This window comes from Euprymna scolopes, chromosome 12 (assembly GCF_053919585.1).
Source record: "Euprymna scolopes isolate OS-2025 chromosome 12, ASM5391958v1, whole genome shotgun sequence".
Classification (NCBI taxonomy): domain Eukaryota; kingdom Metazoa; phylum Mollusca; class Cephalopoda; order Sepiida; family Sepiolidae; genus Euprymna; species Euprymna scolopes.
In genome coordinates, this window is record NC_136493.1 from 144,184,722 (window position 1) to 144,200,609 (window position 15,888).

At 33.3% G+C, this 15,888-nt stretch overlaps 1 protein-coding gene across 2 annotated transcripts in view; it reads left to right on the plus strand.

Annotated features, from left to right (window-relative positions):
* Positions 1-15,888, plus strand: part of LOC145291520 (PAT complex subunit CCDC47-like) — a 102,531-nt gene that overhangs the window by 42,785 nt on the left and 43,858 nt on the right. The window contains exon 1 of one of the 2 annotated variants that reach the window (XM_080137505.1): positions 6,490-6,598. The exons of the other annotated variant lie outside the window; for it this stretch is intronic. The gene's annotated coding sequence lies outside the window, so the exon portion shown is untranslated. Of the gene's footprint in view, positions 1-6,489; positions 6,599-15,888 lie in introns of those variants that run through there. 2 annotated transcript variants of the gene reach the window in all.

The following is a 15,888-nucleotide window of genomic DNA, read 5'->3' on the forward strand; positions in this document are numbered from 1 at the left end:
ATTCACGAACTTTGTATGCTCGGTTGCCCCCATTTCCTTAGCAAAAGCCTAACTTTTTTCGCGTCTGAGCATGTACTACAATCCGATATAAAAATATCCTCATATAGTATTGGATGAAAGTGACATCGTATGTGAAACTTTTATTTTTTTTTGTTTTTTTTTACCGTCTTTGCCTTTTGCAAAAAATTACTTGATTCTTTACGAGTTTGCTAAGCACAAATGACGTATACGAATAATTATTTTTCACGGTCTGTTTCTTTTTCTTGTTTTTTTTTTTTTTCGAATTCCAGATGTTATTGAAATAACGATAAGCTTACATGGTATTTGCTTGTTGGTTTTGGACATTTAATTTTCCAGAAGAAAATTCTTACTGTAGGAAAAATGGCTTCTGGTGAAGAAAAAAATGAACCCTTTTTCCCTTTCTAAAACACTTGGTAAGTGTGTTTGATTATTAAATAATTGACAACATTTGTGTTTTTCGCTGTAGATTTTGGTAGCAAGTTTTTTCCCGTTGCCAAATTACTATTGTAGTAATTAATTCGCTGTTAATCCTTGCATATCCAAATATCTGTTGAAATGATGAAGGTGTTCTGCCGCAAAGATTTTAAGAATCTTTATTTCAATCACTTTTGGTGATTCTCTGCAGTGATGGTCGTTTTGATTCCTTGACGTCAATCTGTTGTGTTGTGGAACAACAGTAAAAATAAGAACAACCAAGTCGAAGTTCGGTTAAGGAACAATTGTACTAACAATAATGTACAAAGATAGGAAAGCGTGTATATCTGCTGGGCACTCGGCCAGCAGTTGAAGTGCAATCGAATCTCTCTCACTGGTGTTGGAATTACTAGCGCTATTTATAGTACTAATCGGTGTAAATTCCTCTGTTCAAGGAAGACCGGTGTAACAAAAAGAAACACTAATAAAAAAACTTACAGACTCCTCTCAACTTGACTTTTTTTAATTATAAAATAAAATAGCCAATTTGAAACCGTAAACAGACAGCCATGTTTTTTTTAATTTTTGGAGAGGAAATGGTTTTAATGATTTTTAACTGATAAAGAGCGACTATAAAGTAAGGTAATAAGTTTCTCATTAATTAATGTTTATGATGATGTTTTCTTTGTGACACTGGACGTATGGACAAGTAAATTAATATTTAGATTTTTCTTTTTTCATTTCCATCACATTAGAATATTAATTATTTCCAGAATTTTTATTATATATATATATATATATATATATATATAGGGTCCTTAACCCCTAATTGATCCACTGATCCCGTTACAACATGTAAAATTTAAAACACACATATATATATGTGTGTGTGTGTGTGCATGTGTGTGTTTGCGTCTGTAAACATATGTGTATGTGTATGTTTTAAATTTTACATGTTGTAACGGGATCAGTGGATCAATTAGGGTTTAAGGACCCCAGAAGGAAGGAGAAACAAGAGAGACACTAAATAAAAATTGCCTCAATCTAGAAGGATTTCTCCGTCGATGACCGAAGGCAGGAAAAATCAATCTTAAATTCTCAATTCTAATGTCAGTTTTTAAAGCTTTTGCTCTCTATAAAAAAACGTTTTGTATATAAAAAATAAATATTAATCAAAAAATAACTATTGAAATATAGAATAATTACCTCTCGTTTGATTATTAACAAGTTTTGTTAAAGAGTTTTATTTTAAAACATTTGTAAATTAAAAAAAAAAAAAAAACGCACCCTACACTAGGTTTGTTAGAAACTTTGTGAAAAATATTGAATAATTCGACCCCCTGCCTTTCCAAGCTTATAACTACTCGAAAAATGTAATTCAAACCCTAATTTTTTTTTCAATTAAAGGAGCAAGGACCAAGGTTTCATTTAAAAAAAAAAACAAACAAAAAAACAACAACAACGACGTGATTTAAAAAAAAAGGTTTTAAACCTCGGACTTTACAGGTAAATTTCTAAAAAACACTACTTTTTTTTGTTTTAAATTTAAATATATTATTTATTGATCTTTTATCTTCCATTTGTGATATATAAAACTTTGGTGAGTAAATTAATTATTTACTTTTTAATAGACATTTCAAAATGGGGGTGGGAGCGTGAATTTAAAAAAAAAAAAAACATTTGTCTAAAATATTATATTCAGTTTATTGGAAAGAGCATAAAATTTCACATTGACCCTGAAAATATCGTAAAAATAGAATCAATAGAAAAATTTTGATAGATTTTTAAAGTTTAAAAATTGAAAAATACTGAACTCGTAAAATTCAATTAATTCCATTACTGTTTTTTGAAAAATAAAAAAAATTATATTACGTTTTATACAATTTTAATAGTTTATTTTGGAAGTATAATCCATAAAGAAAATAAGCAACCGAACCCACTTTTTAAAAGAGAAATTACGAGTTTTTTATATTTTAATCGCAGTTTCGTGTTAGGGGTGTCAAAAATTCCTACAAAAATTCTGATACACCTAACACAACACTAAAAAATAAATCTTGTTTTTTTTTTTGTTTTTGTTTTTTTTTTGTACAAAATATCATGTCCGAAGGTGAAGGTCGGCCAGTGTTGACCAGAAACTGTTCCTTTTTTACCCCACCCTCCTAATAGGGTTTTAAACCTTAATTGATCTGGATAAATTATCAATCAGTTTAAAGGGAGATAACTAAATATATAAATATTTTAAAACATGGTTTTAAAGGGAGGTAACTAAATTTATACATATTTTTAAAACATTTTAAAAAGGACCTAATTAAATTCAGGAATATTTTACAAACATATTTTAAATATATTCAAAATATGCCTTCCAAGTCTTACAGTTTTGGGCAGGATTCTCACATTTTTCATGTTAAACAGCAAAAAAAGATTTTATCACGATAAAGAATATTTTACTGAACTAGCTGCAATTTGCTAGTATATATGAGAACGACCATATATACACTGCCTTTCCTTCAAAGAGATTATATCATAACAGCATAACTGATACTATACTATCCCTCAACCCCGAAAAGGAGGAGGTAATACCCGGGAGGATGGCATCATGACTATAGGACAGATATTACACTATCCTTTCACCCACCCTCTAAAAAAAAGGAGAAGATAATACCAAGAATGATGGTATCATGATCACGGAACAGATACTACAATACACACTCTCTCCTAACTCAAAAAGGAAGAGATAATGCTTAGGAGGATGATATCATAATAATAGAACAGATAGTACATTACACTGTACTTCAGAATCGAGCATTGAAAGCTAGTACATTAATCTGAAATAGTAGTTATAGTAAACTGAATTGAGCATAAGATAGTAATAGTTTTGGCTTCAGACAGACAGATACCAAATCTCCATTAGTAAAAAAAAGTAATAGTATAGTTTTGACTTTAGACAGACAGATATCAAACTTTCATTTCGATCTGTTTCTCACAGAAGAGACGTTGCCATTTTGGCTCTGCTTTGTCATTATTTTCATGGCAAGTGCTTGGCTGAGCTTCAATCTATGATCAAACTTCCTTCTTCTAACTACAACCATTATCAACAATTTCTCCCATTCTCTATCTGTGCTTAAATCTAAACCCAAATTCCATGAACAATGTTTATTTTCTAAAACTGCTCACCTCTGGAAATCTGTTTTGCTAGCCTGTTTTCCAACTGACTACAACATGGTCATCTTTAAGTCCAATGTAAACAAGTTCTTGTTGAGCCGTTCCCTTCAATAATCAAATTTTACCCAATTTTCATCACTAACAATTACTATGCTGTTGTCTCATCGACCACTCATCAACCCTTATCCTCGAGCGATTGTTTAAATCCAGACATTTTTTCAGTATATAATTAAGATTAGAAAAACATTATACACTGAGAATAACAACAGCACATGGACGGTTAAATAGAGACTCATGATGCACATGTGATTTTATATATCTCCATCATGATTTTATTTATATCTCCATCAGTTCATTTTTCTCCCTCACACCGTAGAGAGTCAGGAGTCAAGGGCACATAACTCGGGTGTTATTTCAAGTCAGAAAGAAACTTAGCATTTTTGAGGGAGTGAATGATCGCATGATTAATTAATGATTCAAAGATTTTAATGAAAAACAAAAACATTATGCAGTAGTAATTTTGCAAGTCAATTCTTTCACTGGAGATCTTGGAAATTCATACCACAGAGGCAATTTTATGGCTATCAGTGAAGCAAGATTTGGTTGGGCATTTGTTATATAGTAGTGAGAAAAAGGACATGGGCTAGCTCAGCAGAGCATTTCTTTATGAAGATAAGATCTGAAGGTGTTAATGTATTTTATAATATCCAGGATATGGGAAGGAATGATGGTTCTCTGAGTGTGGTTTCTGTCTATAGAGAGAAATTAGAGAGAGAGAGAGAGAGAGAGAGAGAGAGAGAGAGAGAGAGAGAGAGCAAGAGCATTGTTTGTGGAGTTTAAGGCTGAACCGATGAATAAGCAGTTCAGCCTTATCCATTGCCGTGCAACCAACATCATGGTTGTTGAATGGTTGAGGAATTATTTATTCTCCATTGCTTAGCATACTATTGTCACGGTGTGTGTCAGATCACTGCTTCTATTTAAAACAAAAAACAAACAATAGCAGAAACAAACACGTGACTGACAATCCTTGAAGTCGCTCTGTGCATGTTTAACGACTTTCATTTTGTTTATTTGTGAAAAGTGTTATGTGTGTGTTACTTCGATTGTGATAAAAACAAAATAAAAGTCATTAAGCACACATGTGCACGACGACTTCAGGATTGTCAGTCATGTGTCTTTTTCTGTCGGTAAGCGTAACCATTGTTTGTTTTTTTAAGTAGAGGCAGTGATCTGACACACATCAAAACACTCTTATAAATAAATGTTAGCCTGAGTGCGAGAAATATTTGCCTGGTAGGAAATACAGCTTACACAAACTGCAGTTATGGGTTCAGTTTTTATTAGTCAGTTCAGCTGTTTTTTTTTTTTAATTATTTTTTTTTAATTTTACTTCAGTTAGTTTGAAAAGATCAAGGGAACTAACTCCCTCCTCGAACTAACAATTGATTTCATTACGATTTAAATTTATATCCAAGAGTTTTTTTTTAAAGGATAGACATTGTTCTCTTGTTGGCTGTTATCTGTATTTCGCTACAGCCTGGTCTTCCAGTGATTGTGTCTAAGTATTCCTTAAGAATTTTTTTCATTAGGCCAGTTTCTCTTACAGCAATCAGTATAATCTTTATTTCTTTCAGAGACCATGTTCTTTTATATCATTATTGAGGTCATAATATTTTGTCATCTTTTTCTGTTCAGCTCTATTAAGGCCATAGACATTAGGAATGGATTACATCAATAATAAGCTCAATCTTTTCAGGTTTGCTCCATATTAGAATATCTGGCTTGATGACCTTATCTATTGGAAAAAATCAGATAACACTGTGCATAGTTGTCCTGAAGTGAAGTTGCAAAAAAAATACTTCTTTCACAACCCTTTTCTCAGGTCTCTTAACTACAAATAACAAGACGATACTAACTCTCCACTAGTGAGGAGAGTTTTTATAACACATAAACCTTCCTCTACTAGTATAAATATTCACCAAACTATTTTTTATCTTGGGTGTTAGAAGAGCCTTCTCAGTCCCAGCAGCTACACTTTGGTAAATTAGTTCATTATTTACTACATCTTTTATGTAACTGCCTGCCTATATGTCTCTGTCATAGAACACTGTCACTTTTCCGTTTGATGTTATCAATGAAGGTTTGGCGTTCGATGATCTTCTAATGGAGGTATTTACATATTTTGTTGTGGTGGACAGTGTAAAGGTTATCTGCCAACAGGTTTTGGTATCCAGACGTTAGTTTACTCGGACTGAGTGGCAAAACTTACACTGGCCATTTAGTTATAGCCTAAGCATTATATGGTTAGGCACAGACAATTCAAAAGCGATTCTATAAACTTGTGTGATTTTAGTTGTCGTTCATGTGAACCTACGTTTAATTTAATGCTAGAACTACCCATGATCCTTTGCGTCAGAATCATGGCCATTATTTATTTAACTTTGATTTTATTCGATAATTCATAAATTGTAATATATGGCTGCATACCTAAAAATAATGAGAATAATGAGACATCGTCATCATCATAAAAATAATGAGAATAATGAGACATCGTCATCATCATCTCGGAATTTTTGTGATGATATTTGATAATTTGTATTGTTTGGTTTGTTCGGACTACTGTTCTCATCTTGAATGTTATTCTCACACAGTTTTGGCTAATGTAACTTCTGGCCGTCTTTCGGTGCATATTGTCAAGCTCGAGAATCTTTATGCCGAACTTGGGAATCTGTATGGAATTTAAAACAAAATACGGTGTTTGTACAAAGAGAGGGGATAAATCGATTTTTTGAAAAATTTATATATATATATATATGAAAAAACAATATTAAGTGTTGGTACAGTAATATAAAGCAGAATATAACATGGTACGGAATTTCAAGGGAGATAATTCATGTGCGACTCTGATACGCTCTCCGATGTTGAAAGTCAAATATAATTAAAGGAGAGGCAGAGACGGCTATCCTGCCTGCATTGAGCAACATATACGGCTATCAAGGTAACCAAATAAATTAATCCTAAGAATGTCCCAAGTAACGATTATATCATTTAAAATTTATTGTTTTCATCAGTTATTTGCACATCCTTATTTTGTAAAGATTGGAACAAAAAAAATGTTTATTAATATTTTTTGTTAACTCGGTTTATATTTAAAGCCATTTTACAATTATTTTGTTTGCCAGCATTATGAACTATTATTATTAATATTAATTTAATAAATATTATTCTATAAAGATTAAGGTAGTTTTTATTTCAAATAAGGGACTAAAGTTTGTGCTTAAGTCGAACCAAACCGATTTTTGTCGAACGAAACGTAAAAATTAGATTAGGGGTTAGTTAAACAAACGAAAACAGTTTGGTTCAAATTCTGTAGAAGTACCCTAAAGTTTAACATAGCTATTTTCCGCTGACTGACATCGCTTTATACTAAAATTAATTTTGTTAAGTTCTTCCTAATCTATAGTAACCGACCATCTTTTCTAGAGTAACGTCGCCTAAGTAATGTTTAAGGCGAAGAAAAAGCACACATCGCCTAATAATTTGACCTAAAATTTTAATCAGAAAATACTTATTATTCGCCAGTTTAAAGGCTTTAGAATCGCTTTCGCATTTGGTACTCAGTACCTACGTAGTCAGTCCGGGAAATGGCCGAACCAGTTTACAATTTAAGAACTGCGGGGTGGGGTGGGGGGCAGACGACAATAAACATACGAAGAGTTGGATTAGGATTTAAATAATTTTTAGTCCCTAGAAATAAATAAATAAATAAATAAGTGGCTTTAAAATCTTAAACTCTTTTGACTATTTCCGGGACCGATTTGAGATTCTCTGTCGATACTCTGTACTGGTGTTTTAAGCAAATCCCCATTATTTACAAGTATATTTTATTCTGTAAATAGTCTTATGAAATGGACCTTGGCCGGTGTTCAAAAAAAAAAAAACAAAAAAAAAAACGTCTTACTTTCGGACAAGTTCATAGTTTTTGTGCGATCTTTAAATAAATTCGAAATCTTACCGACCGCATTAAGAAACGAAACCTAATTTAAATATTCGTCCCTGATTCCGGCATTTTTGATCACTACTTTGGATTTAGAGTTGGTGTTGCCGATGAAAACGGAAATGTTATTGAACTTATCAAATTCAGCTGAACACATACCAAAATATTGAAACAACTCTCTTCAAAAAGATATATGTGCTATAATCTTAAACTTTTCTGCTTCATCGATAATTAAAATATTTTCCAAAATTGAATAATATTTTATAGTGCATTAAATCTGTTAAATCGCTTGGTGTCATTTCGCACAACACGGGGAAATAAATGTGCTTTTTTCGCTAACTACCACGTGACCACATGATCGAATAAGGCGTTCGACATGAACGACACGCACGCGACTCTATTTTTATTTCAACAACTATGACGACTACTACTGTACATTTTCAAATCGCAATTAACGAATAAATGATAGTGTTTAATTTTGCGTTTACAAAAAAAAACATCATTGTTGTCTTCCAGCTTCTAACTTAAAAAAACAAACAAACAAACAAAAAACCATGGTTCAAAAAACAAAAAAAAAAAAAAAAAAAAAAAAAAAGGTTTATAAACAAATATATCTCTGTAATCCAATCCACGCTCCGTTACGGTACAATTTGAGTAAGGTAATCCCGAAATTTATTGATTTCTGAAATATTAAAGACTTATATATAAAAAAAATTCTTTTTTAAATCGGCTTTGATACTACAGCAAAGGAGAGGAGCGTGTGAAAATTAAAATTTAGGAGAATAAATGAACTACAGTAGTATTTGACTTTTAGCCACTAAACTTTATTTCAAGCGAGGTAATTAAATAGTAATTATATTATTAATTTGGTGGACCTGTACGAGAATGCCCACCCCTTGCGCGTTTTACAGTTTTTTTTGTTTTGTTTTTTTTTGTTTTTTTTTTCTCCGACAACTATCATAGATTACAGACTTAAGTATCATATTAGCAGAAAAAGGCGCTTCTACACTATTGAGACGAAATTTTGGAAATCGTAACACTGAATTTCACATAAAAACAATGGTATCTACTCGTATATTCCTCAAAAGATTACAAAAATCGAGAAGGTGGAAAATTATTTATTAAAGAAAATAAAAATAGAATTTAAAGAAAACGATCGTAAAACACAGTTCAAAAGGGAGGTTATTTTCTGTTTCGATTTAAACAAGATGGCTGAAAATTTTCACCTGCTAACACGATTAAAGTTGTTTTTTGTTTGTTTTTTAATCATTCGGTAATATGCAGGTAATTTCGGCTGCATAATTTGGAAGCTACCATTTTAACTTATTAGAATTTTTTAAAAAATCAGTTGAAACCAGTGTTTTTTTTTTTTGTTTTTTTTTGTCTGAAAACCCCAGTTATCGTGTTGCGGGGCCGGTCGTTCGGGGACAATCGACCTAACAACCAACAAGGTAGACACAGGCAAAGAAGAATGACAGGCACAGGTTGTTTGGTTAAAGATGAGGGTTCGCCTTTCCTTTTTTTAAAGGAAGCAAAAAATCGTTTGATGTGAATGCTAGTCGCCTGGAAGGTCGCACGTCATTGGAGGCTAAGGTCTGGAGGTCTGGAACAGGTACTCCAGACGTAGCGTCGTTCAGAGTTGCTCACTGGGTCTGGAATGATCAGCTGGACGTCAGGGCTATCTGGAATGGATGGTGGACACTGAGAACTCGGGGATCAGTGTTAAGGAACGGACAACACTAAGAACTGGGTATCAGTGTTTAGGAATGGACGACACTGAGAACGGAGGATCAGTGTTTAGGAATAGACGATCGGTAGGGAACCAGGTGCGAGCAAGGTTGGAGGAGCAAGCGAGGTTGCAGGCCAGAGGAGCAAGGTGGCAGGCGAGGCTGCAGGAGGCACCAAGGGCTGGAAGGCTGCAGGAGTGAGCTGGAATGAACTGGAGGCACCAAGGGCTGCAAAGGCTGCAGAAACGAGCAGGAAGCCACTGGAAGCGCTTGAGACTGGAAGTGAAGTTCATTGCTGGTGGGTCTCAGGAAGCAAGCAGTAGTGAATCACATTTGTGAAAAAACTTATTAGCCCTGATAAGGGCTGTTTGAACTGCTGCTGCTGGAATCCTTCGGCGCTGGTTGAATCGTTCAACGTGACTGGTAGCATCAGTCGTTGTTCAGGAGCCTCCTCCTACTCCCTCCTACTCCCCTGGGCGAGGCTAGCACTCGGCCGAACTTCTGGGTTGGCCGCCAACATGCTGTATTTATGAGAAGGTATTGTTACAATACGTGCCGGTTTCAGAGAGAGAAAACAAATGAACAGAATTAATTCTCCACCGAATCGAATACAACCAAAAGAATTCCATGTGTTTGATTCAGCTCGGAATCAAAGTCTCTGCTATCTGTTTTCATGGAAAAAAAAGTTGAAATTAAGTTTACTTTACCTCAGTTCAACTTGAGAAAAACGCTTCTTTGCTGCCAGGTGGTGTATGTAAGATTGTTCACCAATGAAAAAAAATGGCCGGCGTAGCAAAAGATAAGCTACGATGTTAGCGCACTATGACAATCGATTACAAAATCGCGTCCCAATTCTGTAGAAGCACCCAGAAAAAATTTTGAAAAAAAAAAAATTCTTTTGTCTTTTAAGGAGGTTAACTTTCTTGTTATAACGTTCTAATCACGTGACACGTCGGTAAAGACATAGACAGTAAGTCAGGTAGCAATGAAGTCGAACGTTAGGTACCTCCAAAATTCACCACAGAATTATCACCCCCACCTATATGTAACATGATGTAACTTTACAAGTTAATATTATCAGTATAATTTTTGTACCATTTAAAATAAGGGCAAAATAAGCTAGAAATAATTTAAAAAAAAAAAAATTTTATCGTACGAAAATAATGAAATTGCGAGACGAAAATCTTGTTTACATAATTGATGCTTTAAAATAACGTTCCCATGTAGTAAGCATTCCGAACGTGAAAACATACTCATGTTTAATAAATCTAGCAAAAATCAACTAATAGTCAGATTTTCGTGAAATTTTCGATATTTATCCATTTTAGAATTAAATCTATATATATAAAAGCAAAAATGTATGTGTGTATGTATGTTCGCTTTTCCTCGATGTCCACGAAAGGCTTCTTTCAGAGAAGCGCTTGCTCGCTTCACAACTTCTTAAAACTTTTTATATCATCTATAAATTGTAATATCTCAGAGTTATCCACGGAGCTCGCCTGTCTATTTAATTTTATTGACTTTCAAACGTTAATTATTCCACATTTCCTGCATCGGCACGCATTACATTCGGTTTTCGGTATAAAAAAAAGCGAAACTCTACTCTAACCACAGGCCGAAAGCCAGTTTGTTCAATGTCGACTTCGTCATATCAGACTGTAGCTTTCATTTCGCTCCTCCTAATAAACAGGGAGCGGGTTTTTAAAACTAAACAAACCGATTTATTCAAAACTGTCCCGCACAAAATTGTAACTGCTGAATACCTATCGCCGTCACGTCAATCAAAAACGCGCACCTGTTTGTTTTTTTTAACACTTTACTATTTTCCAATTGCGCGTCGTCAACGCTTCGGGTTTTTTTCGCATACCCCGAAAAACACCCCTCGCTAGTTACATATAAAATGCAGTTTCCGTAATATATATGAGGAGAAATATTTTTAGTGCATGACCCCCCCCCCCATTTATTTTTTCGAAATTCGAACAAAATATATTTAAATCGATCGAAATTTCTATTATGAAACATAAGAGTTCAAATAAGGAAAACATTTATTTTTTAAAAGTTTAAATACACGTATTGAACAAAAACTTATCTTGAAGTTACAGTTAAAAATAGATATAAATTTAATGGGATTTTTTAATAAATAAATAGCATTTTTTCTAATCAATATATACTATTATCAGTTGAATTGCCAAGAAAAAGAAATTTCCTAAAAATTAATTCATTTTTAAAAGATTAAAATGATTAAAATTCCATTATTTAAAAATGTTCTGTTTCAACATAGATTTTTAATTAATTGTGTTTAAATTTTTTTTAAATATTAAGTTATAATATAAACATGACTTTTATCAGCTATTTTATTGCCAGATTAAAACCGATTGAAAAATATTATTGCACAAATAATAAACATTTTGTAGATCACTGTCATATCTTGTTTGTATCTTTTTACCAAATAAAAGTATGGAAACCTGTAATTAACCAAATGAACATTTTAGTAAAATCGTATTTCACATTTAATATACAAATGTTTATAATATTATTAATCGTTAAACTGTGAAAATCTTAAAACCTAATAAAATTATAACAAAGATTAATTATTAATTGCAGTTTGAAGAAGATAAACAAAGGTTTTAAAAAATCATTAAGTCGCTTCTGCTTTTCCATACTTTGTGTAGTTAACACAAGTCTGACATCACGGGTTCATGCGCGTCGTTCTTCACAATTATTTGGCAGACCACATAGAACGTTTTAATGAGAAAGTGAACCCCCTTTTTAAAAGTCATTAACTTTTCTTTTTTTTTTCTGCTCATATGATACTTAAGTCTGTAATCTATGATAATCGTCGGAAAAAATTTAAAAAAGAAAAAAGTGTAAAACACGCATTTTTAGGGAGTGGTCACTCTTGTACAGGTCGCCGGTAGTTTAAAGGTTTTAAAATCACTTTCAATGTAAACTCCGCATCGACCATTTTTTTTTTGTTTGTTTCTTTTAGTTTTTATGTGTTAATGGATTAAAACGGTTGGTATTTTTTCTTCGTGTACAGCCGAAATTCAAAAGTGATTTTAAATTAAATCACTAATTAAAAAGGTTATTTCTAACTTAGATTAAAGAAGAAAATGATAAAATTGAACTCCTGCAATCTATGCAGCCACCACTCCTCCCTACATAAGATTCTACATTTTTAGGCGATTACATGTACACAGCCTGAAAAAGTTAACAGTAAAAAAAAAAAATAAAAGACGAGAAAACAACAAAAAATGTTTTAGACTTTATGTAAAATGATCATCTACTTCCAGACCCGATAGTGTTTTAAGGGTATATAACCATTTATTTTATTTTTTAACTGATAAATACATGGCACTCGTTAATTCAGGATCGACTTTATGAGGAGAAAAATGTGAACACTGAAACGTTGAAGAGAACATGCAAATGAGTAGATGGGCAAACCCATGCAATTTAGCAACTAAATAACAATAATTTTGCCGAAGTGTCAGGGATGGTGTGCAGAGCCATGACCATTGTTATGATATGGGTTTGTGACAAAAAACTCAAAAGTAATTATTTTATTTATAACTTGTTTAATGTATTTTTTAGCTGAAAAAAAATACACTTTCACCACTTCAAAATCCCACACACCAAATTGATCTCATAGAATTCAAGAAAATAGCTAAGAGAGAGATTAGACCATTCTTGTAGTAATCCAGTCCCTGTTGATTTTGCAGTAGTTAAGTTCTCTGCAGTTCTAGGTCCACTCTCCCAGGCTTTTTCCGTTTTTTTCTTTTTGGGGAGGGGGGTATTCAATTATAGAACTTGTGTAGTTTAACAGGTGACTTATCACATCACGGAGGAATCTTGTTAAATATTGCCTTATGCTACAACAGAACACTGACCACTCTAATTTGGTTTCCAGGGGTATTCAAGGTCACTGACAACGAATTTGATAATTAAACCTGTCGCAAATTTGTTTGCATGGTATGAATCCCTGGAACCTGGGACTACTTTGCCCCATTTCACTGCTTTTGTTTACGCTACGCACAATCGGTTTCTTACTGAAATGTGCGGATACATGTAGTTAATTTACGTTTCACAAGGCGCATGAATACATGATGGACATTTTAAATGACAAATATTTTTCATCCAAAAAAAAAAAAATGTGTTTTCTTTTTTTTTCTTTTTTTTTTTGTGTGTGTGTTACGTAGTTTTTAATGCTTTTTAATTGCTCTAAAAATTAAGTTTTCATGAGCGGTTTACAAAAACATTTTTTGTGTTTTTTCTTCTTTTTTGGGGGGAGGGGGTAGAACTTGTGTAGTTTAACAGGTGCTTCTACAGTTTAATTAACCATTTTTCCATAAGTAAAGCACCAACATTTATGGAGTAAAATACCATTTAACATTTCACAAAAATTCTGCTTACATGGGGGAGAGGGGCGGTTGAGGTGTGGGGTTGGTATCTTACTCAGTAAATGTTGGTGCCTTACTTACGAAAAAACGGTTAATTAAACTGCAGAAGCACTTGTTAAACTACACAAGTTCTATAATTGAATATCGCCCCCCCCCAAAAAAAAAGAACGGAAAACATAAAAATGTTTTTGTAAACTCGTGAAAACATTTGTAGATCCATTAAAAAGTATTAAAAACTATGTAAAAAACAAAAAAAAAAAAAAAATGAACCACATTTTTTTAAAAACTTTGTTATTTCAAATGTCTGCTAAAAAGATTCCTCCGTGACGTGATAAGTCACTTCACTATGTGCATCATGTAAGGAAACACTACTGAAGGCAGTGAAATAGTGTAAATCTATTCAATCCCCGCAGTAACTTAGTTCACAATATATTGTTGTCTACATTGCACTGTAGAGAACCTACTGTTGATTTTATAAAATAATTTTTATATATAACTAGCGGGGGGGGGGGTACCCAGCATTGCCCGGGTGTTTGTAGGTGTGTGTATGGGGAGGGGGATAAGTAATAACCCTGAAACGATGTTAAAATATTGGAAAGACCAAAAAAAAAAACAGCGAAAAAAAAACGAACCGCTGTGTGTATGGGGGGGGGGGGTAAACTAAAGAATATGCGAAGTAAAAAAAAACAAAAAACATTGCCCGTGTGTCTAAAGATGTAAAAGAAAAAAAAAATAGTTTTGGTCGTGAGGCTGGATTGAACCCGGGAGCCTTGACGCGGAGGTGAAACAAACTCCAACCACTTAACCGTCTAGGCCAAGAGTAAGAGGAATTGATTATAGTGTTAAAATAAGGCTTATAAAGCGAGTGAAAGAGGTTTGATTGACAGATAGCCACTAAATGAGGTCATCGCGGGAGCGTTAGGAGATGATGTAGCAGTATTTTATTTTTTTTGTTTTACTTCACATTAGCGTTTATTAAATTACATATTTTGTTTCCTGTCTAGACATCTCTCTCTATCTGTCTCTCTCTCTCTTTCTGTCTCTCTCTCTCTGTTTGCATTTGTGTATGTGTGTGTCTCTCTTTCTCTCTCTCTCTCTCACTTCGTCTTCCTTACTCTAAAGAGTGTTACTAAAAAAGAAAATGGCGTCTGGCTGTTTTTTTTGTAAAAACTTTGATCGTTAATATTTTTTGTAAGCGTATTTTTTTTTACTTCACATTTTTGGCTTGTTATTTTTCGTTTAACTATCGTATCTAACTATTTTCAACGTGCTAATAACTTTGGTAACGTTGTCATAGCGTAGAAGTTCATAGTTTAGCTTGTGTGAGGGTTAAATTTTTTTTTACCGATAACAACAATGTTTTTTAAATTCAGACTGCCATTCCAGCTTGCTGACGTCAAGATCACGTGATATGACTCAGCGGGTTTTAAATACAAGTTGACCCAAAATAAACGGCCCCGTGTATACTTTATGTAGAAGAGTTGGCGCCCATATTTTTGGGGGCAGTTATAAATCGATTTAAAAATATGTAATGTTTAACATTAAAATGTCACTTTTTTTTTTGCAGAAAATCGATCAGTTGACGCACTTCTGATGGTCCTTTTGGGCCAATTTTTCGATATTTGTCGTCCGGAGGGTGGGGCTTTCATATGTTTGTTTGTGAATTTTTGTTCCGTTGGTCAGAAGTTTTTAGCAGACACACAAACATACATACATATATTTTCGCTTTTATATATATATATAGATGGCTTGAATAAAAGTTTAAAATGAAAACTCAAATATCATAATTCAGTTGTGCTTTAAACAGAAACACTCATTTTGAAATGAGTCAATTTTTATTTTTGTTCCTATCTACTACCCATATTTTGAGTGTTATTTTCATGACATTCTCAGCGTATCTAACCTCTCACCTTCAGGTGTATATTGTTGAACTCTGGAATCTTCCTGAAATTTCGAACGGAACGCTTTATTCGCTTCCCTGGGTAGCATGCTCTCATTCCGTCAGCTATGACTGGGTAGAAGTCCTAAAGAAAGGGATTTGCTTGAAATTCTGTGCAGATTCCCAAGTTCAACAGAAAGATTCCAGAGTTTTACAAAATATACCTGAAGAAGGTCGGAGGTTAGATCGGAAAAAATGTGAAAATCACACTCAAGATGAGAATAGTAG